This window comes from Heterocephalus glaber, unplaced genomic scaffold, assembly GCF_053883595.1.
Source record: "Heterocephalus glaber isolate CG9 unplaced genomic scaffold, H.glaber_assembly_v1.0 deba00001504, whole genome shotgun sequence".
NCBI lineage: Eukaryota > Metazoa > Chordata > Mammalia > Rodentia > Bathyergidae > Heterocephalus > Heterocephalus glaber.
The window spans coordinates 43,059,356-43,085,899 of record NW_028258324.1 but is presented as its reverse complement, the minus strand read 5'-3'; the positions used below and the strand labels follow the sequence as shown (position 1 = coordinate 43,085,899).

The 26,544-nt window shown below is 34.5% G+C and overlaps 1 pseudogene; it reads right to left on the bottom strand.

The window, feature by feature from the left end:
- Window positions 1-382: 382 nt before the first annotated feature.
- Window positions 383-26,544, bottom strand: part of LOC101721980 (citrate synthase, mitochondrial pseudogene) — a 41,548-nt pseudogene continuing 15,386 nt past the window's right edge.

Here is a 26,544-nt window from a genome sequence, read left to right as displayed (position 1 = left end):
AGGAGGTGTCCATGTGCATTGGAGAGGGCTAGGTAGAGCTGATAATCTCAAATGATTTCCATGGAAACAGCAGGGGTAAGGTCCTGGTTTCCTGGCCTAGAGGGCTGGGCAGAGTAGAAGCAAAAGCTCCAGAATGACTGTAGATTATCTATAATCTGCTTAACCCAGAGAAAGAGGAGCCAGATTCTTACTCCAGAGATGGTGGGGCCCAAACCTAACCCACATCACATCCATTAGTCCTGGTCATCTTACAGCTGATGGGCAACTCATCCCAGGCAGGGGAAGGGAGCTGGTTAGGAAGAAGGGACCACTTTTTTTCTGTTAAAGTCTTAATTTATATTTTAACTTCAAACTTATTTTCAGTCCCTCAGATGCAATTTAATCTTGAGACTTTAAAGGCCCCCTGAAACAAAAGTATACTATTTTTTGTTGTTATTAAGCTTCCTTATCTTCTGGTAGTCAGTTTCCCCCCAGTCTCCAAGTTTTACCCTGACTTAGAGTCCACAAACTTCATCAGACCATCTGTGCTCATGGATTTAGGCCTTGGTAGAGGGAAGCCTAAGGCTTGGCTCCAGATGAACTGTGCTAGCCTGCCCAGTGCCCATGACACTACAAACAGAACTTGTAATAATTCATCTCTGTCATGCCGTATTACTGGAGCAGCACCCCACTGTGAGGATCTATGTTGGGCCAAGGATTCTTGGCCTTGCCCTGCTCTAGGAGAATATTGGGCACAATCTCATACAGCTGAGCAACCACCTTAAACATAGGGTCATTGGGTAGGTATTTCAGAGCAAACTCTCACTGACAAGAATATAGTGGATCAGATCAGTCTTCCTTAGTACTGCGTGGCCATAGCCTGGGACAACCCATCCTGAGTTGAGTGTGTTCCAGATGTAGTCTCATAATTTCTCATCTGACACATCTTTTCCAACTTCCTTTTGTAGTTGTGTTAGCCAGACAAGTACTTCCTGATTTACTAGTCCATGTAAAGGCCCTGCCAGCCCATTCATGGCTTCTGCAAATGACAGGTAAGGGTCTGAAAGGGCACTGCCCACCAAGCGGCTTGTATGGGCACTTACATTGCCACCGTTATGGTCACTGTGGATAGTGAGGTATAAGTGCATGAGTTCTGTGAACTGAGCATCAGTATAGCCTAACAGGTTGGTGGAATTGTGGGACCAGTTCAGCTTATAGTCAATGGCCCCAATACTACTGCCCTCACAGTAAAGATTCCGGTAGATCTTTGCTGCAATACAAGGTAGCTTTGCAATCAGACCATACAGTCTTCATAAATCAACTCCCAATACTTGGTTCAGTTGATACCCTCTGCATATGCCCGGGCAAAGTTACTTTCACTGTTGAGGGCTGTAATAGTTGCACTTAGCTGAGACATAGGGTGTAGATTGGTACGAAAGTTGTCCAGCATGGTGACTACATGAGAAGGTGGAACTGCTCTCTTTGGCCACTCTTTTGAGAGCCAAGATACCTGTTCTTCTGTTGAGATCTTTCCAGTTACCAGCAGCCAGAATAAACCTTCAGGCAGGGGTTCTTCCACACCCTTAGCCTTGGGCAGCAGTTTCTGGCATTCAGGGATACTATGGCCTCTGAAGCGGATGCCCTCATTAGGATCAAGAACTGAAGTTTCATATACAAGTCCCTTCATGCCTCTCATGCCACCATACATCATGTCCACAGTGATTTGGACCACCACAGTCTTACCATGTTGCTGTCTGAAGGCCTTAATTCTGGCCTGTTCCTTAGGTATCAGGTTGGCCAATATGTCTTTCAAATTCATGGAAGAAGCACTGACATGCCAGGAAGCAAGAACAAGACAGGATTAATTCTTGGCAGCTTCTTTCTCCTGGGCGACACATCTTCTCCCACTACCTTAGACACATGGGGTGATGGTAGGGTTGGGCCTTCCCACGCCCCAGGCTGCAGGGAGATGAAGGTAACTTTCACCTCACCCCGCCCTTTAATTTCTTTGTGAAGTGTGATAAAAAATATGGAGAATAATGCTGTCAAATGCAATCCAAAGGTTCATCAAAACATCATAATGTGTCCTCATCCACATTATGCACTGTGACTAGCACCATAAGACATATGGCTTTTCCCCAAATGCAAGGCCAAATGTTTTAAATTAATTCAAGACAACAAGGCAACCATGACAGAACAACTAAAGACACTCATAAAAGAGGACTTTTCAAAGTGCTTCAAAAGTGGAAAAAAAGATGGCATAAATGTGTTTGAAACTAGAAGAAATATTGAGGGAGGTTAATATTAAAGCATCTTTTACTGTAACAAATGTTATATGTACCAATTCACTGTTTTTCATCACACTACATTTATAGTAATTATGTGGCATTCAGCATGCTGGATGCTAAAATATTACATTTGTTAAAAATTATATTTTAAGAGCTAAATAGTAAGGAAGTACATTTGTATAATAAATAAACCTTCAGAGTTTCAATCAAGATGATGGAGTGGTGAGCAGCCTAGAAACAGGATCTCCAAGATTTGGTGTCCAGACACTGGAATATACCAGTGTGTGAAGGAGACAAAAGAGGGAAGTAGGTCCTTGGGACCCAGAAAAGATCTGAAGAAAGAATTGAAGCCCACAAGGAGAGCAAAGAGAGAGACTTCAATGTAGAATGAGGAAGTGGCAACTGGCACTTTTTCCTTGAGAACTGACTCATTCAGTGGGAGGGGTACCACGAACCTGCAGACTTATAGTGACTACTAGTGACCCCAGAGGCCTTCACAGAGAAATATATCATCGGGATGAAGCAGTGGACTCAGTGGACTACATTGGCTGATGAGTTATTCAGGTTCAGATGTCCTCCAGGAGAAGGCTGCTCGCCATCTTACAGAGGACTCAACTGAGTTTGGAGCTCAAAACAACTACTAGCTCTATCTAGTGGCTCCCAGTGTCAGGATGTGGCTGTGAGTTCAAGTTGGCAGGAGGCCAAGGAGCTGAGTTCAAACTGGCAGGAGATACAGAGTGTTACAGATGGAACACATCAGGTTCCATCCTTACAACTCAAAACCAGCTTGAACTTCAGTAAAACTAAAGGGTGCAGGCTTGTTGGGATTATCTACTACCCTGCTGTAAAGCTACAGCTGGCCTGTTGGGACTAATCAACATGGATCTGGACTCTTAACACTTTGTCTACTAATGACAGCAGATACATACCTTAAAGTGAACTTTTTTTCTTGTTTTTTTTCCTTGTTCTTGCTATTATATGAGTGTGAAAATAGTTTTTACTTTTTGGTTGTCATTGTTCAATTCTGTTCTTATTTTTATTTCTTCCTTCTCTTTCCCTCCTCTTTTCTTCACCAGTTTATTAAAGTTTGCACAACCTTTTTCCAGCCTTGGAAATTTCTTCTTCTTCTTTTATTTCTCTATTTTTCCTCCTAACCTCTTTTAAATTTTCTCTCTTGAAGGTAAAATTGTCTTATTCAGCAGTTATTTACTGTATACAATTTTCTGGTTTGTTTTAGAATTTGTTGTATAAGCATAAATCCAGCTTATATGGTTAAAAGTGACAAATTAATAGCTACCATGGTTTGTCATTAGCTAGGCTGTTGCCACTTTTATAGATTATTGTACTTCTTTAGCCAAGGTGATATAATTGTTTTAATCATGTTTTCTTCCCAGTATGCCAAGACTGAGATCACCTAAGGATCATAAACAATTCTGTAGGTCAGTTCCAAAGGACTAGGAGCTAGGCCAAGTAGGCAGCAACTTCTCTTCCCCAATAAATTGAAGGGTTAGGTTCTTGCAAAAGACAAAAAAACAAACAACAACAACAACAAAACCAAACAGCTATATCTGAAAGGTATCTCTAAGAAGTAGTCATTTCCTAAGGGTTTTAAATATTAGCAACAAAGCTATTTGCCATAAGCAATATAAAAGCATCAACACGGGGATTAAATTTTTTAAAAATAGAAAATGAGAAGTCACTTAAGCAAAATGCAACTCCAGGCTTTCAGCTCACCAAAGGCAAACGTAGGGTACAATGAGGTAGAACAAATTGAAAATCCTTCACCTGAACTCTCTCAAGTGATAACACCAGAAGGAACAAAGCATATTAATGAGGTTCTAGAAAACAATCAAACCAGAAATAATTTCTCTTATAACTACAGAAATGGTGACCACAGTGAAAGACAAGCTTAGTGACTCTAGAGCAGATAGAGATAAAAAATAGAGGAGGTTAGGAAAATGATGGAAGCCATGAATGCCCAATATAAAAATGAAATGAAACAAATTCAAACAGATACCCAGGAGATTAAAAACTCCATTGAAAGTATACACAGCAGAATGATCCAATGTGAGGACAGAATATCAGAGATAGAACACAGGATTATGGTCAGTGATCAGGAAAAGAAATATTTCTTAAAAAGAGCAAAAGACCATGAAAAATCAATCCAATAACTGCTTGATGATGCAAATAAGAATAACATAAAATTTAACAGAATCAATGAAAAAGCAGAAGGTATTACAAAAGACATAAAAACTTGTCCACAGAAGTCATGACAGAAAACCTCTGAGGCAAAAAAAATAATTTTACATACAGACAAGTAAGGCATATAAAACTTCAATTAGCCATGATCAAAAGAAGTCTACACCAAAGGATATAATAGTCAAAATTTCAGAAATTCAACAAATGAATAGAATATTAGAAACTCTTAGAGAAATGATCACCTATAAAGGAAAACTCATCAGAATCACAAAAACTTGTCAACACAAACCCTCAGGTCAAGGAGAACTTGGAGTGCAGTATTTCTTGTCCTGAAATAAAAGAAGTTCCAATCCAGGTTGATGTATTCTGCAAAATTATCTTTCAAAATCAATGGAGAAATAAGACGTTTCCATGACAAAGAACAACTGAAGAAATTCATGACCACCAAACCAGCTCTACAAAGTGCTCTGAAGGATATTTTAGAAATAATGAAGACCACAGTTCCAAGAACACCAACAGAAAGAAACCATCAGGAAAGAAAATGAATTAAATAGAGGACAAAAAGGGAACCAATAATAGAAAAATAACAAGACAAGGAAATGTCAATACATATATATCAGAGATAATCCTCAATATTAATGGTCTCAATCTACTAATCAAAAGAAAAGGATTAGCAAAGTGGATCAAGAATCAAGATCCAACAATATGCTTGCATACAAGAAACACATTTAATTCAAAAAGTAATTTATAAATTGAAAGTCAAAGGATAGAAAATAATATTCCATGTGACAGGAACCCAGAAAAAAGCAGGGGTACCTACTCCATTTTCAGACAAAGTAGATTTCAAGCCAAGATTGACTAAGAGTGACAAAGAGGGTCAGTACATGCTTGTAGAGGGAGCAATCCAAGAGAAAGAGATAATAATAAGAAATATATATGCACCAAATACTTGTGCACCCAACTCTATAAAACAAATATTAACAGACATGAAAAATCAAATAAGCATTAATATGATTGTAATGGGAGACCTCAGTGCTCCACTGTAACAAATAGATCAACTAGACAAAAAGTCAACAATGAAATATGAGAACTGCACCAAACTTTTGAACAAGTGGGCTTAGTAGATGTCTACAGTATTCCACTCCACAACACCAGAATACATAGTATTCTCAGCTGCACAAGGGATGTTCTACAAAATAAAACAAAATGCTAGCTCATAGAATATGCTTCAGTAAATGCAAAGGGATTGAATTTATTGTATGCATATTACAGACCAAAGTGCATTGAAATTGGAAATAAGTGGCAAAAGAAACTTCAAGAACTTCATAAACACATGGAAATTAAATAACACTCTTCTAAACAAACAATGGGCCAGAGGTGAAATTATAGAAGAAATTAGTTTCTACAATTAAACAATAATGTCAATATAACATATCAACTCATGGGACTCAAAGAAAACAGTTCTACAGGGGAAATTTAAATTAATAAACTCTCATCAAAAAAATAGAGCAAGCTCAAATAAACAACTTAATGTTGAACATTTTTAGCAAAAGAAGAACAAGGACCAGAGATTTAGCTCAGTGGTTCTGCCCCCTGCCTTGCATGCACAAGGTCCTGCAAGAAAGAAAGAAAGAAATGAAAGAAAGAAAGAAAGAAAGAGAGAGAGAGAAAGAACAGCAAGTCAAACACAAAGCTCATATGAGGGAGGAAAATATTAAGAACAGAGCAGAAATTAATGCAATGAAGACTAAGAAAACAATACAAAATATCAATGAATTGAAGAGTTGGTTCTTTGAAATATTAAATGAAATTGACAAACCTTTAGCCAACCTTACCAGAAAAAAAGGGAAAGAAATGACTCAAATCTATACACTTAGCAATGAAAATGGTGAAATCACAACAGATCCTGCAGAAATCCAGAGGATCATCAATACCTACTTCAATGACCTATATTCTAATAAGATAGAAATCACAGAAGACATGGACAGATTTCTAGATACATATGATTTGCCAATGCTGAATCAAGAAGATATAAAAAATCTAAATAAGCCAATATCAGACAATGAAATTAAAGATGTAATCAAATACCTATCCAGAAAGACAAGCCTAGGTCCTGACAAATTCACTGGTGAATTCTACAAGAGATTTAGAGAAGACCTTATGATGCTACTTCTCAAACTCTTTAATGAACTTAAAAGGGAAATAACATTCCCAAATTCATTCCTGGAAGCAAGCATTACCCTGAGACCAAAACCAGAAAAGGACCCAACCAATAAAGAAAAGTACAGGGCAATTTCCCTAATGAATATAAACAAAGTATGCACAATAAGTTACTGGCAAACAGAATGTAGCAAATCATTAAGAAGATTATACAGTACGTTCAAGTAGGATTCATCCCAGCGATGCAGGATTGTTTCAACCTACACAAATCCATAAATATATTACTCCATAGTTAATACTGAATAGTTTTTCTAGTGTGAGAAACTGAAAGTGTAAATAAAGATTAAAATGATTAAAACAGATAATTGGTAATTTGAAATAGGAAAAGGCCCAAAGCTGTAGGGGTGGTGGGAGGGGAAGGGGAAAGGGAAGAAGGGAAAGGAAAAATTATGAGAAAAGAAAAAAAAACAGAAATGAAATCTATGTAAATAGGGAAGGGTGGAGGGGGTGAAGTGTGCACAGGTAATGGGGAAAAAAATAAGAACTAAGATATATCATGTACAGGTACAAGCACCCAATGATAAATGTAAACATATTGTATACCTAAAATGTACCAATAAAAGAATTTTAAAAAAGTACTCCATATTTAAAAAGCCAAGAACAGAAATCACATGATCATCTCAATAGATGCAGACAAAGTTCAACACCAATTTATGACAAAAACTCTGCAGAACATGGCAATAAATGGCCCTTTATCTCAATCTCATAAAAGCAATCTATGACAAACCAACAGTCAACATCATACTAAATGGACAAAAAATGAAACTTTCTCTCTAAAATCAGGAAAATTATTAAGGATGTCACTACTCTTATTAATATAGTTCTGGAAACATTAGCTAGAGGAATTAGACAAAAGAAAGGAATAAAAGGAATAAGGATAGGGAAAGAAGAAGTTAAACTATCATTATTTACAAGTGACATAATACTCTACATAGAAGGCCCAAAAACTCATCAAAAGACTTAAATTTAACAACCAAAGTCAGTAGCATATTTCAATACAAAGTCAACACACAAAAAACAATAGCATTCCTGTACACAAATAACAAACTCACTGAGAGAAAAATTAGGGAAATAACACCTTTCACAATAGCTTCCAAAAAAATGAAATACCTTGGAATCAATCTAAGGAAGGAAATAAAAGACTTTTACATTGAAAATTATAGTATTATGAAAATGGAAAGCCAAGAGGATATCAGAAAATGGAAAGCTATCCCTTTTTATTTGGTAGGAAGAACCAATATAGTGAAAGTGGTCTTAATTGTGAAATTGTTAAGCAGATTGAATACAATCCTGATCAAAATACCAATAGTATATCTCATAGAATTAGAGAAAACAATACTAAAATTCACTTGGAACCAGAAGATACATAGAAAATCAAAAACAATTCTGGGCAACAAAAGCATGGCCAGAGGCATCATAATCCCTGACTCTAAATTATACTACAAAACTATTGTGATAAAATAGCAAAATATTGGCAAAAAAAAAAAAAATAGCCCTGAGGATCAATGGAACAGATTACAAGATGTGGAAGCAACTTTAAACCTACTCACCTTCTTTCACAAATGAGCCCAACATTTTCACTGGAAGAAGGATAGCCTCTTTAATAAATGGTGCTGGAATAACTGGATTATCAATTATGCTGAAGATTAAAACTAGACTCAGAACATCTCCATGCACTAAATTAAAATCAAAATGGATCAAAAATCTAAATACTAAAAGAGAAACATGCTGGAAGATAAAAATAATTAGAATTCTTTTAAAATTAATTCTATTGGTACATTTTAGTTATACAATATAATGACATTCATCATTGGAAATTTGTGCCTTTAGGTAATGTATCTTGGTCATTATTTTTTTCCCATTCCCCTGTCCTCCTTCAACCCCTCCATTCCTCCCTATTTACAAAAGCTTTGTTTCTATTTTTTCATTTTCTCATATTCATTCCATTCCCTTCTTTCTTTTCCCCTACACCTCCCCCACTTTCCCTTTGCTCCTTTTCTTCATATTTTAAATTATCTATTGTACATTTTGATCCTTATTAATGGTTTCAGTTTCTTACACCAGAGAAATTATTCAGTACTTTCCTATGTGTGTCCTATTTATTTCACCTAAGAGTATAGCCTCAATGTGCATCCATATAGCAATAAATGTCTCTAATTTCTCATTTTTTATGGTTAAGTAGTGCTCCATTTTATACCAAACCACATTTTCTTTATCCAGTCTCCAGTTGACGGGCATTTGGGCTGTTATTAAGTTTTAGCTATTACAAACTTTGCAGCTATGAACATGGGTGCATATATATCACTGTGGTATGATTCTTTTAATTCTTTGGGGAAGACATCCAACAGGGAAATAGCTGGGTCAAATGGCACTTCCAGTCCTAGTTCTTTGAGGTATCTCCATACTGATTCCCACAGTGGTTACACCAGTCTACACTCCTAGCAGCAGTGGAGAAGAGTTCCTTTTTCCCCACAGCCCTGCCAGAATTTGTTATTGGTTGATTTCATGAGAGTAGCCATTATTTCTGGGGTGAGGTGAAATCTCAACCTTGTTTTCATTTGCATCTCTCAAAGGAGCCGTGATGTTGAACATTTTTTCATATGTTTATTTGTTCTTTGTACTTGTTTGTCTGAGAAATGTCTGTTCATTTCAGATGCCTATTTTTGGATTGGGTCTTTAAATTTGGGAAGTCTGGTTTTTTAAATTCTTTATAGATTCTAGATAGTAGAATGTCTGAGGAACAGCAGGTGAAAAATTTTTCCCACATTGTGGGTTGTCTCTTCACACTGTTGGTGGTTTTTCTTGCTGTGCAGAAGCTTTTTAGTAAGAAGAGATCCCACTTGTTGATTTTTTGGGGCTAGTTCATGTGGGATTGAGGTTTTTTTCATAAAATCTTTTCCTACACCAATGTCTTCAAGTGTTCTACCTAGTCTCTCTTCCAGCTGCTTTAGTGTTTTCATTTTAATATTTACATCTTTAATCCATTTTGATTTTAGTTTAGTGCATGGTGAGAGATAGTCATCTAGTTTTAATCTTTGGTAAGTTGAAACTCAATTTTTCCAGCACCACTTATTAAAGAGGCTATCTTTCCTCCAGTGAGGGTGTTTAACACCTTTGTCAAAGATGAGGTGGCTGAGAGTGTCTGGAGTTGTTTCTGCATCTTCTAGTCTGTTCCACTGGTCCTCAGGTCTGTTTCTTTGCCAGTACCATGCTGTTTTTATAACAGTAGCTTTGTAGGATAATTTCAAGTCGGGGGTTGTGATATCCTCTACCATGTCTTTGCTGCCTAGAATTGCTTTTGCTATTCTAGGTCTCTTCTTGTTCCAAATGAATTTTTGGATTGTTTTCTCACGGTCCATGAAGTATGCTGCTGGAATTTCAATTGGGATTGAATTGAATCTATATAGAAGTCTTGGAATTATGGCCTTTTTCACTATGTTGGTTCTTACTACCCAGGAGCAGGGGATGTCTTTCCATTTTCTGATATCATCTTCCATCTCTCTTTTCAGAGTGCTATAGTTTTCAGAGTAGAGGTCTTTGATTTCTTTCATTAGGTTGATTCCAAGGTATTTCATTTTTTGGATGCTATTGTGAAAGGACTTTTTTGGCCTATTTCTCTCTCAGGGAGTCTGTTGTTTGTGCACAGGAAAGTTATTGATTTTTGTGTGTTGACCTCATATCCAGCTACTTTAATGAATTTGGTTATTATGTCTAGAAGACTTTTGGTGGAGTTCTTGGGGTCTTCTATATACAATATCATGTCTGCAAATAGTGACAATTGAACTTCTTGGTTTCCTATCTTTATTCCTTTTATCAGAATTCTTGAATACACTGATGTAGCCAAAGACTTTATGAACAATACCTGGATCACATAGGAAATATCCCCAAAAATCAACAACTGGGATCTCATCTTATTAAAAAGCTTTTGCACAGCAAAAGAAACATACAACAAAATGAAGAGACAACCCACAGTGTAGGAAAAGTTTTTTTCCAGGTGTTTCTCAGACAAAAGAGTAGTATCTAGAATATATAAAAAACTAAAAAAAATCAGACCAACCCAATGTAAAGACTCAATTCAAAAATGAGCATCTGAAATGAATAGACACTTTTCAGAAGAAGATGAACAAATGGAAAATAAATGTATGAAAAAAATGTTCAACATCACTGATCATTCAAGAAATGCAAATTAAAACAATGCTGACATTCGACCTCACTCTATAAAAATGTCTGTTATAAAAAATATCAACCAATAATAAATGCTAGTGGCACTGTTCCTTTTTCCTAAAAGGAACCCTTCTTCACTGTTGTTGGTGGGGTGTAGACTAGTACAACAACTGTAGAAATCAGTGTGGAGAGTCCTCAAAACTGAAGGTTCCATTTGACCCACTTATTCTCCTTCTTAGTATCTTATTTAAAGAATTAACAGCATCACACCCAGTGATATATACACATCCATCTTTATAGAAGCACAGTTTGGAATAGCTAAATCTTGGAAGCAACCCAAATGTTTATTAACTGATGAATGGATAAAGAAGATGTAGAGATTTTTTGTACACTGGAGTACTAATTTGCCATAGAGCATGATAAGCTTGAGACATTTCTAACTAAATGGATGCACCTTGAGACCATATTCTTATGTGAGATAAATTGGACACACATGTTCAAATATTGCACTGTTTCTCTGGTGTGAGAAACCAAAGTGCAAATAAGGCCCAAAGTGTACAAAAATGTTGGAAAATGGGAAGAAAATGTCCAAATGAGATGAGAAACATGGGAGAAAGGAGAGGTAAGGAACAAAGGGACAAGAAAAAAAAGAATAGAAGGAAAAAATGGGAACAAAGCCTTTGTAAATAAAGAGGGGAAGAGGGGCTGAAGATAGGGGAGGGGAATGGGAAAAAAGGAAAAAGCAAGATGTATCATGTGAAGGTACAAATTCCCTATGTTAAATCCTATCATTACATATGTCTAAAATGTACCAATAAACTAAAAAAAGAAAATAAAAAAGAAAGTAGACTATAGCTTATTCTACTAAATACATGAACTTTGCATTTACTATACATTTATGAAAAGGATAATTATTTAAGAAATCTGTACATAATAGTCAATCATGATTATACACATACATATTTCCTATGAGAAAAACACAAGTGTTATTCACCTCATATTATAAGTATCATAGACACACAATTTATCTTAACTGCTTTAGTTGGTAATTTAAGAATCACTAAAGCTGGACATTGAGACATATGCTTGTAATCCTAGCACTTGGAAGGCTGAAACAGGAAGATCACCATGAGTGCCAGGCCAGACTGGCCTACATAGTGAGTTCAAGGCCATCCTGAAAGACATGGCAAGATCCTTTCAAAATAAAACCCAAGTAAATAAATAAATAAATGGCAAAAACAGTAAAATATGTTATCAAAGGGAACATCTACAGAAGTTAAACAACAAAAACTTTATTTGTAGTCACAGAAAAATGCAATTACATGTCAAAAAAAGAAAGATAAATACTGAGTGGAAAATGTTATGTGTGATTCTGCACTGACAATTAAAATCAATTTTAAAAGGTGCAAAAACAAAAAAAATCCCATTTACATTTTAAAGAATATTGACATGGTAAGTATATTACAAAGTAAATGTTAAGAAAATAGTGCAACAATAATTTCCATATATCCCCTATAAGTTAGTCATGTGTATTCATAATAAAATTTCCTGAATCTTAAAAATGGATTTAGAATATAGAGGAAAAATTAAGACCTTTAAGTTAAGCTTACCTCTACCCTTTACCTCAATGTACTTTTGAAGTCTTATGCCATGAAGTATGCACTACTCTATTTATATCTTAATTTCACAATGTTTTAATAAGTATTAGTTTCTGTACTAGTCAGCTTCTTCATCACTGAGGGAAGTCAAAGAAGGAGAGGTTTATTTGACTCAGTTTTCAGTGGGATCAGTCCAAAGTCATAGACTTCAAAACAGAAACAGCATGGAGAAAGGGCCTGGTGGAGGACAGCTGCTCACCTCAAGGCAGCCAGAAAGCAGAGAGAGAAGAAAGGATGCTGGACAAGGACACACCCTTTCAGGCCACTCCCTGAGGGATCTTTCAATCCTAACCAGGCCCCTTCTCACAATGTGAGATTTTTGGAGAATGTTTTAGATCTAAACCGTAACAGTTTCCCAAATTGAATGTAAAATTCACAGCCTTATTGCCATAACTGACATGTACATGCTGTGTCTTTTCAGGTATAATTCATTACGTATGACAAAGAAAAATGCCCTGGGATGTAAGATGAAAGAAGGCATTTATTGGGACACAAAACTGTGCTCTGAGAATGAAAATCTGTGATGTGATTTCTACTGTTATCATTAGTTTTGGGTTTTGGGGGGCTATTTTCTTTTTCCTGTAGTTTGCTCTGAATTTGAGATAGAGATACACAGAAACTCAGGGCTGGGAGATGGTATAGAGAAGCTTCTCTCTTTCCCATACTTTCTGACATTAAAATTCAAAATTTCAATTTGGAGTAAATTTCAAACTTCAGCAGTCACATACTGAAAGAAAATTTCAAACGGAACACTTCATGAACATATATATGTGATAAAGTGAGAGTGACCATAGCTATTGGAATTGTATAAGAGTTCTCAATCAAATTCTTACAAAATGCTTGAAACAAGAAAGCAATAATTTATGAACTGAATCTGCTAATAATCTGTAGCTTCAAAGGCTTTAAAACATTTTTAAAAGGAAAGTCAAGGAAGATCATAGCAAGCAATTTAATAGATTGAGTTCATATGATTGTTTTTTATGTTTTACTATGTATACACATTTTCTGTGAAAACTGGGTTTCTTCAGTTCTTATCCTTCTTGACAAGTACTGGAGATTTAGAAATGGCACTGTTTCCTGCACCTTGAGGGCACCTACCTAACAGCTGTATCCTCCAAGTTTCCAAAATGTTTCTTTCTACAAAAGAAAATAAGCATTTGATTGATTCTTCAGCACCAACTGTGTGGCATTCTGCACTCATAATTACACAAGAAGTTGTGGAGCAACTTTGCTATATAATGTTCACCCACTTGTCTGAATCCAAGGAGGCAGAATAGCTCTGCACACAACATGTAGGCAGTGAGGGACAAGAGAAGCCAAGCACTCATTGTAAGCTGGTCTCAAGGCTCAGAAAGCTGCTTGGGGTAGGTGCAGTCCCAGCTGCACTCGCACATGCTGCAAATGCTCTGCAGATGAGAGGCCCCAGACAGCAGCCCACCTTGGGGTATTATTTCTCAGGGACAGGGGGACATGTTACCAAAGGCATTGGGGACATTCTGTTCAGGGGATGTTGGAATAGATTGGGACAGAATCAGGCCCATTCTATCCAACTTCACTACATCTTGAGAATTTATATTTTCATCATATTCTACAGCTATTCTTGAGAAGCACAAGCAAGAACAAAAGAGAAATTAATTGCATCAAAACTGGTCACCAATTGTCTTGCAAAAGTAGGTAAAAAAATATGAGAAGATGGCTTAAAGGGAAGAACGCCTGTATGGTAAATAAATCTCTTCCTTTTATATTGGTGCCATTCTTTGTAAATAAACTGATGTTAAGAAACCAGTAGCTTTCTTTCTTAAAAATGGTATTCCCAAAGCGTGTGATTTTGACAACATATTTAAAGCAATTAAAGTTGTGGCAGCTACTTAAATGTAAAAAAATATTTTTCAAAAGAAAGGCATTTGCTTTATATACTATATCTGTTAATCTTATATGAACAATCAGAAATAGCATCTTCTAGAAATATATTTATTATGTTATGACATATACTTACTGTATTTTGATAAAGAAGAATTTCAAGCTATTAATAAAAATAAAAATGCAATTATAGCTATTTTATGTGACATTTCTATGAGAACCCAACATTTACTGGTCAAGTAAATGTATAAAATACTAAGTAAAAAAAACTATTGTGTTGAAACATACAAGTAAATGTTATGAAGTAAATATGTTTTATTAGATATTGTTTTGGAAAATTTATATCTTTGAAGTGAGAATTTTTTAAAATTTAATAATAAATATGTAAAGATTTACAAAGCACGTAAGTGAGTTCTTAGAAGGCAAAGAAACATGGATGTTTTATTTGAATAATATCCTTATTTTAAGGAACTGCCTCTATAATTAGCATTGTAGATTTTGATAGAGACAAAAGAGTAGCAAACTGTTTGACAGGATCAGGATGTTTAATCCCCTGATCAAAGGGAATGCTACATTAAGAGGAGGAAGTGCTTCACAATTCTTCACTTTGAAAGTAGCCTATGTATAATTTCTTGGATTACTGAAATTATTTCATGTCAAAGAAATGTACCCGAAAATGTATATCAGAATGTACTATTTGCTATGCATGGTGAGCAACCATGTTTCCTACTATTTCTATATTCCACTTCACCTTAAGGAGATAATTACAAATTCCAAATGAAAAATTACTTTATCAAATAATTAAAGGTATCTATAAATAACTTACATAATTAAGTTTTATTTTTATACTTTTTAGTTTTTTTACTTTTCACTTCTTTTACTCTAAAGTTATTTAATTCATTCACTTTTAATGCAATTAAATTACTATATTATTAAAATTGATGTAGTTAATTTCACTTATTCATCGATAATTCTGTCTTTGGACAGAACTGGTAAATGCATAAAAAGGGCAACTCTCAAAAATGTAATTTAGAAAACATTTTTTCCAATATATTTAAATTAATCAATTTTGTTATGGGTTAATCTATTTTTCAATTAGTTTTTGTTTGACTTTATTTTGCAGCACAGTTTCCAAATAGCTAATTATATCCTGTTGTACCACTAAATTGGTCAAATAGCCAGAATGTCAAATTAAATTTGGAAATTCAAAAGAATTGTACATTGACAATTATTTTACAATTACATTTATCTTATGGAAGAATTACTTTTTGGTTATAGAAATGTTTTCTTTATGAATTTAAAGTTAAGCCTTAGTAGCAATATCAAAAGTTAAACATATCATGATTTGGATTAGTTACATGGTTCATATAGAGAAGATCAGGAAGTATAATAAAGGTGAGAGAGCACATAAAAAGTCCATGTAATATATAGAATATTGGAAAACATAAAGGAAATGAGGAATGAAAATTTATATTGCTGTAGGAGCAAGACGAAGTAGTTTTTCGGATCATGGGTAAATAACATTTAGTTTTAATTAGTTCTGCTGAAATGCACATTCTCTCTGTTTATAAAACTCTTAAAAGTCCTGTTTCTTACATATCCCTTGTAAGTTTTCTATTACCATGAGCACTTGGTGAAAATAGAGAAAACATGTAAATGTAGTAAAAGAAAAACTGCATAAGATAAAGAGAATGTCTTAAGAATTTGCTAGGGTCTTGCACTGAATCCTTGAGTGTTAAATACAAAATGATCATGGGATTTTTTTCTTGAAAATTGCAGAAATTGTGGAGTCACTTTGAGTATCTCACATTCAATAAAATGTTTAAATTAAATTTAAATACCAGAGTACCAAGATAATATTTGGCTCACAATATTTTGTTGATATTGTTGTCTCTTTGGGGTAAATTTTATAAATAAAATGTCTTACAGTAACCTACATTTAAACTATAAACTATTTTATAATAACCTACTTTAAAAGATTATTCTTAATACTTTTCAGGTATGAAAATTGTATTACTCATGACTCTCCAGCCGTCTTTTGGAAATAGGGCCAAAACAAAAAATTTTTAATCTTTTTCTTGAATTATTATTTATTTAGTGTCACTTTAGGCTGATGATTTCAAGCAGAACTCTAATGACAGAAGGAAGAAATATTTGTGAAAATTTTGATTCAAAAGTCTGGTCAAATTTCATGGGCAAATTGGGAATTGGTACTTATAGAAATGAGAATAGCTACTGAGATGTATTCTCAAAGACTCATTTCATCTCTGAGAATTTTTTTTAGCCTGTTTTATTCCTAGACCTGTATTTTTATAAATTCTTTTTTGTCAGAGCTTCAAAAAGTCTTGCAGAATGCTAATTCATACTAACAAAACTCAGAAAAGACTGAAATACACAGACTATACATTGTGTTTTATATTTTTTAAGTTGAATAAAAGAGTCATAGTTACCTAAGAAATAAGCAACTAGCTTTCAGTATGCTTTAGGTCATTCTCTAAGTATATTACTTAAATGAAAAATGAAATGATGAAAGGTTCCCTTGGAGAGAAAGGATTTAGAATAAAAGTATTCATCACTTAATTATACAATAGTGCTCCATTATCTTCAGTTTTGCTTTTCATGGATGGTTCCATCTATGAGAGGTCAACCATATTGTGAAAATATAGTTATGCCAGTTAAGTAGATTATCAGAGCTGCTCAAGAGATGAGTAGAACAGATTTCTGGGTGTGTCTGTGTGGATCCTGAAGGCATGACCTTGGATACTATATATGGCCCATTGGCTTCTTCCTCTCTAATGCTGTTCCCCTCCTTTTGCTCCAACCCACCATGAATTATACACGTTTCCTTCCCCACCCACTTCTGGCATGATATTTCTACCTCTGAGCCAGTAAACTATAGACTGAATCCCCTGAAATTGTGAGCTAAACTAAACCTCTGCTCACTCAATTTTTGTGTGTCTGTTATCCTATCTCAATAACAGCAATAATAGAAAGGATGACTAATACAATATACATTACCAAAAGATATTTGAAAGAGACCACATTCACATAAATTCTATTATGGTATATTGTAATCCCCCTATTTTATTCTTATTGTTAATTTCTAATTAAACATATTATATAAATTAAACTTTAACTAGATATGTATGCAGAGGACAAATCAGTATGTGTAGAGTTTTGTAGTTATTTGTCTTTTCAGGCACTACATCTTGGAACCCATTTCCTAGGGATAAAAGAAACTAATGTATGTGGCACTGATAAATAACAGTAGTATGTATCATATTTAAAATAGAAGTAAATGTAATCTTCAGATCTTTGTAGTAATTCTTTGTTCCCTAGAAATGATTGGGAAAATAATTTTTTTCACTAGGACTCCTTTTACTACATTGTTTCTTAGAAGCAGGATGATATATTCAAATAGGTTTATGAGAAACTTCACAAAGAATTAATGGAGAAGAGAAGGAGAAGAGGAAGGAGAAAAAGGAAAAAGAAGAGGAGAAAGATAAAGCAAGGCTTCTTACAAGTTCTCTTTTGTAATGCTTGTAGGTGACAGATGAATAGAATAGACTCACAACAATATAGTACAGATGAATTATAGTACTGTAGTGCCAAAGTAGTACATACTGCCAGAAAAAAGACAGGAGTTCATCCTCTGGTCTCCCTTAATTCTAATTGTACTTTGGAAGCATCATATATTCCCAAAGCCCCACAGAATTAAGAAGGTGAAGCTGAGATCCAACCCTATGAAGAACACCTCTCTAATGGGAGGGATGTGTCTTAATCCATTTGGCTGCTGCAACAAAAGCAGCAGAGCAAAAATGACTTATAAACAAAGGAAATGTATTTCTTCTTGCTTGGAAGACCATAATTAATGTGCCAGAAATTCAGTGTCTTGCATGGTGGAAGGGATGATAAAGCTCTCCAGAATCTAATTTATGATGTCACTAGTTCCATTCACAAGAACTGCACCCTCATAATCTTATAACCTCTCAAAGTCCCCACCTTTAAATGCAGCCACTTTTTGGTATAAATTTCAGTGTTTGAGTTTGGTTAGAGGCATATAAACAGTCTTTATCAGAGAGTAATAGATTTCAGATGCTTTTTGGGGAGAAGAGCCTTCTCTCAGACTCCACAGAGAACCTGGTTGAGAGGCAAAATATCTACAACATCTACAGAGAAAAAATAAAGCAACGTGAGACAAACAATAATCCCTGCACAACACAAATAAGCGGACTATTAGTTCAGCACTTGAAATTTCAATGATCGATGTCAATAAGCCATGCAAAAATCTGAGAGAGGCATGGATGTGGAAGGCAAAGGACAAAGACAAAGTGGTAGAACTTTCTGTATGGAAACCAGGGACCCTAGCTTCTTATACTGCTATCTTATGTATTCCCTGAGTCAGCCAAAGGCCTGTTTGGTAAATGAGAAAATTCCAAGAAAAATAAACTTTTACCCAAAGGAGTATCTTAAAGAGGCTATTTAAATTAGAAAATATGGACATATCACTCTGTTTCATCTGTGGATGAAGCCCTAATTTGTAAGAGGCAATGTACTTTTAGAAATGTTATATTTTTTTAAAAAGTGCTCTAAAATTGGGGGAAAGATTAAGACCTATGAAAATGCTGTGCATTAATATACTTGAAATATGTTTTCCATCCTCTACCCTACTGTGGAGAGTATTATCATGTCACTTTTGGAGTAACTAGTAGTTTTAAGCCAAATTTAAAGGGAACATTTCAAGATAGGAACAATAAGCGAGAGACATTATCTGAGCAGGAAGTTATTACCAATTCAAACAACCTGATTTAAGAATCATTTTCATAGTTCTTTCCTTTTTTTCCTCATTTTTATTTTCTGAAATGCCCTACTTCTACTTCATATGTGTTTGTAGGCATAGTGAAATTCTATTATCACAATTTGTTCTAACGGCATGGAAAAATGGCTCTGTCAACACTGATGAGGGTTAGGATATGTTCCGTAAGTGCACTTTAATTAACACCAAAGTATTTCTAAGATAGCTTTTTGGTTTTATGATATAATTATTAATATGAGGATAGAATTGAAATGTGTGTCTAGGAGCAATTAATTGCTTCGTTATGAAGCTTTTCCTTTGAGATATGAATAAATACAATGGGAGAGTTTTCTGAGTTTATGCTTTTGTAGTGCTAAGATTATCTGCAATTAATTCTTATTTTCCTTGACTATATTTCTCTTCTTTATATTTGAAAATTACTGATGCATTTTACTTTAATATTTGTAATAGTAAGAACTATATTTGATGCTCTGAGGGCTTTTAATTTTGTTTGCTCATTTTGAGGACCTTTTCACTTTTTTTGCAAGTAGTTGGAGATGTAAGATTCCTCCTCCACTATGTTATGAAATACCTTTTCATCTAGAGTTACATTTATTTCTTGATTCATATATATTCAAATTAATTTGAAATGAATCAGTTCTAAGGTTTATCTACATTTAAACTGGTGACTTCATGTGTGAGTTTTAAAGTTCACTGAGCAAAAACATTTTAGATAATTATGGGAGGTATGGAAAGTGGGTTTTTTTTTTTCTTTTTCTTTTTTTGGTACCAGGATCGAACTCAGGTCCTTGTGCTTGTGATGCAGGCAGCAGAAACACTGAGCTAAATCCCTGGCCCAGTTTTATTTTGTTTTGGAGGAAGAATGGTTGTAACATTTATTTTATTCAGTAACTGGAAACAAAGGAGCCTAAGACTAGCTAGTAAGCATAAGACTTCCTTATACATAAGATCTATAAGACTACAGAAATGTGAAATTTCTTAAAATATTCTGAGTGACATAACTGTGTATTTAATTTCAGGTTAAGGCTTAACTCTATTTTACGTATAAAGAGAAAAGTATTTGCCCAATTTCAGCAGTAGAAAGATACATGTGCTGAGGGAATATTCTTCATTCTGTTCTGAACAGTGGTTATCTGAAATTCTACCAAGATTTCTTTATTGAACTTGCTAAACAGAATGTCTATATTCTTGTGCAACTCTTGTTATTGTGCATTCATTCCTGGACCTTTATATATGATGATAGACATTATTTTATTGTAAAGGGCCTTCCTTTGAGGCATTAGGTTGATTAATATACTTTCCATTTAGACATGAAGTTAATGAGTCATTTCTCTAATAATGCTCCGTTAGAAATGAACCATAAACTTAATAGTACAGAATCATCTGCATTAATTACTTGCTTTTGTCAACTTACTGGTTAATCAAGATTTGGATGAGTTTGGTCTAAAGTTAAAATCAGGTCTGTTTTATGCATCTCCCATCTTCATTGGACCAGAGAACTTCCAAGGCATGTTCTTTTGCTTTGAAGGCAAAAATAAAATATACATAATCTACACGAATGAACACAGTTGATCAAAGCAAGTCACATGCCTTGCCAAAAATAAAAATATGAAGAATCACACTCCACTCTTCATGAAACCAAAGCAAGTTATATGAATAAGTCCAATATTAATAATGTGGGGAAGTAAATGTGTTCTATGGATGTGTGATGAAGGGACAGTATGAATATTTGCTGGAAAGCAATCTAAACATAATGGGCACTTTACTCACTAAATTTGAATGTTAAATTGAATCATAATATTTACAATTTTCATTAAAGAGAGTAGGATACTTTAAAAATACTTAACATTGGGGGTACACATAGACTATTCAAGGTAGATCATACCTGAAGCCATAACATAAATCTTAAAATTGGAAAAAATTGAAACTATATCACACATGTTCTGTAACCACATAGGAGGCAGAACCAAGTCTCCTTAAAGATGTCCACATCTAATCCACAACACCTGTTAATATACTGCTTCCCAAGGCAAAGGGGGCTTTGCAGATGTAATGAAGTTAATTATTTGGAGATGAGAAGGTTATTCTGGATCATGTGAGTAGGGCCAATATTTTCAAAAAGATCACTGCAAGAGAAGAAAAGGAGTGATGGTATCCGAGAAGAAGTGATTATAGAATCAGTGCCAAAGTCACATTTGTGCTGTAAGAAAGACAGACACAACTAAGTGACCTCAAGGAGCATCTAGGCTGGGAATGCTATAGAAATAAATTTTCCTCAACAACTTTCACAAGGTACAGAGTTCTACCTACAACTTGAGTTTTAACTCAATGAAAGTCACTTTCTACTTCTGAACTCTAAAATGATAGGATAATAAATTTGTGATTTTTATGTGTCTAAGTTAATGTAGCTTATTAGAGCACCAATAGGATATAAATGCACACATTAGCCTATTTTGAGATTTGTGTAAAAGAATATTAACCAAAATAAATGAGATATTGGCCAAAGGAGAAAGAAGTAGATCATTGAACGAGAATAGAGTCCAGGATTAGATACAAAACTATTTGACTTTTTGAGATAAGTGGTAAACAAACTTATTGAATGGAAGAAGCTTTTGAATAAATGCTAGAGGAATAATTTATCTTCAGAAGCAAAAGAAGACTGGGAAAAAACAAACCTAGAACTAACTTGCCTTAAGTGAAAATTAATTTAAGAAATACGTTGCAGACCTAATTATAAAACAAAACTAAGGAAGTACATAAAACTTTTTGGAGAAAATATAGGAAGAAGTTTCATGAAATGGATTAGACAGAAAATTTATATACATATACCAAAAACACAGTGAATAATAGAAAAATTTACAAATTAACAGTCATAAAAGTTAAAAAGTTTGTGAAGTGAAATACTGTGTCAAAAGCAAAAAGAAGACAAGTTGTAGACAGAGAAAATATTTAAAATTTCATATCTAATAAATAACATATAAATATTACATAAAGAACTCTGAAAACTCTGCATTAAGGGAATGAACAACCCATTTATAAAATAGACAGTAGACTGAACACACTCTTCACCAAAGAGGAATGGACAATGAAAAAGAAAAAAGAAAAATAAAATTTAGCATGATTAACACAGAAATGTGAATGTTAGCTTTCAGAGCAAATGTAAACTACCAGATGCAATTACATACCTATCAGAATGACTAAAACAGCACAAAAGAAGGCAAGCCAAAACCTTTCAGTATCAAGTGTGACTAAAGATATGGAGCTACTGCAAATTTAATACATTTAATGTTGGAAAACAAAGTGATACAGCCACTCTGAAGAGTTTGAAAGTTTCTTGCAAAGTTAAATAAATTCTAAATATTTTATCAAGGATTATATTGATTTATTTATTCAAAAGAAAAGAATTGCATTTGTACAAAGACTTTGCACAAATGTTTATAACAATCTATCCACAACAGAAACTAAAAATGATCCATTCTTCAATATGTGAAGAGATTAACAAACACTGGTATGTAATTGAATATTGCACAGAAAATAAAGGAAGAAATTCTTTTTTTTTTTTGGTACGGGGATCGAACTCAGGATCTTGTGCTTGCGAGGCAGGCAGCAGAATCACTGAGCTAAATCCCCAGCCCTGGAAGAAATTCTTGATATTCAGTACTTGAGATGAATTGACAAGGATATAAGAATAAAGGAAGCAGGTATCAAAAATTATATAGTGCAATATTATAAATATATTTTGACCTTTTTAAGAGATAAACTTTCAGTAGTGGACAATAGATTAGTGGCTGCAGAGGCTAAGTTAGTGGATACATGGCACTCACAGGTAAATAGGAGGGAAATTTGAAGAGATGATGGAAACTTTTGTTGTAGTGATTACACAAGTTTATATTTGTGTTAAAAGCTAGAATTTGTTACTACCAGTCTCTAAAATGGCTCCTCCAGACAGTCACAATTTCATGTATTCCTCTCTTTCTTGAATGAAAGATGGCCTAGTGAATTGATTAAACTACCACTTTTATGATTAGACTATGTAAAATTGAGATTGGTCTTAATAGCCTACTGTTTTGCTGAATCTTGATGGAAGTTACCATGCTTATGAAGCTTATGTTGCAAGAAAATAGGAGAGGACTCTGGCCAGTAGCTAGGTAGAAACTGAGGCCCTTAGTGTAATAGACTTAGAAACTGAAATTCAGCCTGGGCCAGGGATTTAGCTCAGTGTTGCCATGCCTGCCTGGAAAGAACAAGGTCCTGTGTTTGATCCCTGGTACTGGAAAAAAAAAATTCAGCCAAGAGTAATACAAGCTTCAAAGTGAATCTTGGTTTCAGGTAAAGTTTAGCACTAACCTACCCATTTATGTCAGCCTTATGAGAACCTGAAAAAAATGTTGCACTGAAGTATTTTTATAACCTTCAGAAACTGAGAAAAAGGCTATGAAGTCATGAAGTTTATGGCCATTTGGTACACAGTAAAAGAAAACTAATAAAGAACTGGTCATGAAAAGAAAAACATCTTTAAAAATTTAAAAAATACCTATCTTTATTCCTTTTATTTCTTTCTCTTGTCTAATTGCTGTGGCTAATGTTTCCAAAACTATATTGAACAAGAGTGGTGATAGTGGACATCCTTGTCTTGTTCCTGATTTTAGTGTGAAGGATTTCAGTTTTTGGCCATTTAGTATGATATTGGCGGTTGGTTTTTCATAGATGGCTTCTATCAGTTTGAGGTAGAGACCATCTATTCCAATTTTTTGTAGGGTTTTTATCATAAATGCATGTTGGATTTTGTCAAATGCTTTTTCTGCATCTATGGAGATAATCATATGGTTTTTGTCCTTGGCTTTATTGATATCGTGCATTACATTAATTGATTTTCATATATTGAACCATCCCTGCATCCCTGGGATGAATTCCACTTGGTCAGGGTGTATGATCTTCTTGATGATCTTCTGCATTCTGTTTGCCAGTATCTTATTAAGGATTTTTGCATCTATGTTCATTAGTGAGATTGGCCTATAGTTCTCTTTTTCATTTGGGTCTTCCTCTGCTTTGGGGATCAAGGTGATGCCTGCTTCGAGGAATGAATTTGGGAGTATTGCTTCCCTTTCAATTTCATTGAAGAGTTTAAACAGTAGTGGCAGCAGTTCCTCTCTAAATGTCTTGTAGAATTCAGCAGTGAAGCCATCAGGGCCCAGGCTTTTCTTAGGTGATAAGTTTTTCGTTACATTTTCAATTTCATTGGTTGATATTGGGTTGTTCAGAATTTTTAGGTCTTCTTCGTTCAACTTTGGTAATTCATATGTATGTAGGAATCTGTCCATTTCTTCTGTGTTGTCCACCTTATTGGCGTATAGGTTCTGGAAGTAGGTATTGATGATCATTTGGATTTCTGCTGGTCTGTTGTAATTTCACCCTTTTCATTCCTAATTGCATGGGAGGGGCAGGGGAAAGGAAAGAAGGGAAAGGAAAAAATGATGAGAAATGGAAACAATGGAAATAAAGTCTTTGTAAACAGGGAAGGGTGGAGGGCGTGAAGGGAGGGCTAAGAATGGGGAAAAAATAAGAACCAAGATGCATTATATAAAAGTACAATTCCCAATGAGAAATGTAATTGTGTTGTATACCTACAATGTACCAATAAAAGAATTTAATACAAAAATAAATTTAAAAAATAAGTTATGGCATGTTTTCATGGGATTTTTAAAACATTTTTATTATATTTCTATATATACATATATATTACATATGTCTAATCATTTCAACTATTTTATGTGTAAAATTCTATGGTATAGTTGTACCACAATGTCATTTTTATAATTCTTCTTCAAAACTTTTCATCACTTCCAACAGAAACTCTGTAGTAATTAATTCATCTTTTCTTCTCCTAATCCCTTTGCAATCTGTAATCTACTTGTGTGTGCATAAATTTGCTTATTTTAGATATTTCATGTAAGCAAAATCATACAATGATTTTGTTTTTATTTATTTTATTTAACATAATGCTTTAAAATTCATCCATATTGCATCCTGTCTCAGAATTTCTTTTCTTTTCTTTTTGCTTTTTTTTGAAAACTTTCAATATTTTAGTTTTTTTTTTTTAGTTCTTTTATTGGTACATTTTAGGTATACAATTCATTTACATTTATCATTGGGTGTTTGCACCTGTACATGATATATCTTGGTTCTTATTTTTTCTCCCATTACCAGTGCACCCTTCACCCCCTCCACCCTTCCCTATTTACATAGATTTCATTTCCATTGTTTTTCTTTTCTCATAGATTTTCCTTTCCCTCTTTTCCTTTCCCCTTCCCCTCCCTTCACTCCTTCATCTTTGAACCATTTTGCCTATTTCAAATTATCAATTATTCATTTTAATCATTTTAACCCTTGTTTACACTATCAGTTTCTCACACTAGTGAAACTATTTGGTATTTACACATGTGTGTCCTATTTATTTCACTTAAGAGTATGCCCTTGGTATACATCCATTTAGCTATAAATGATTCTAGTTTTTCATTCTTTATGGCTGAGTAGTATTCCATTTATAAAAAAAAACATATTTTCTTAATTCAGTTTCCAATTGATGGCCACTTGGGCTGCTTCCAAGCATTAGCTATTACAAACTATGCTGCTATGAACATGGGTGCACATATATCACTGTGGTATGATTCTTTTAACTCTTTTGGGAAGATACCCAGCAGGGGAATAGCTGGGTCAAATGGGACTTCTAGTCCTAGTTCTTTGAGGTATCTCCATACTGACTTCCACAGTGGTTGCACCAGTCTGCACTCCCACCAGCAATGGAGAAGGGTTCCTTTCTCCCCACAACCCCGACAGCTTTTGTTATTTGTTGATTTCTTGATAGCACCCATTCTTTCTGGGGTGAAGTGGAATCTCAGTGTTGTTTTCATCAATGACAAGTGATGTTGAACATTTTTCATATATTTGTTTGCTGCTTTTACTTCCTTGTCTGAGAAATGTCTGTTCATTTCAGATGCCACTTTTTGATTTGGGTCTTTGAAATTGGGGGGGGTCTGATTTTTTTCATTTCTTTACATATTCTAGATAGTAGTCCTTTGTCTGAGGTCCAGCTGCTAAATTTTTTTTCCCATATTGTAGGTTGTCTGTTAGCTCTGTTGGTGGTTTCTTTTGCAGTGCAGAAGTTTTTTAATAAGATGAGATCCCAGTTGTTGATTCTTTCTGCTAGTTCCCATGCTGCTGAGGTTTTGTTCATGAAGTCTTTTCCTATGCCAGTGTCTTCAAGAGTTCTACCTAACATCTTCCAGCAAGTTTAGTGTTCCTGTCTTAATATTTAGATCTTTAATCCACTTCAATCTTAGTTTAGTTCATAGTGATAGGT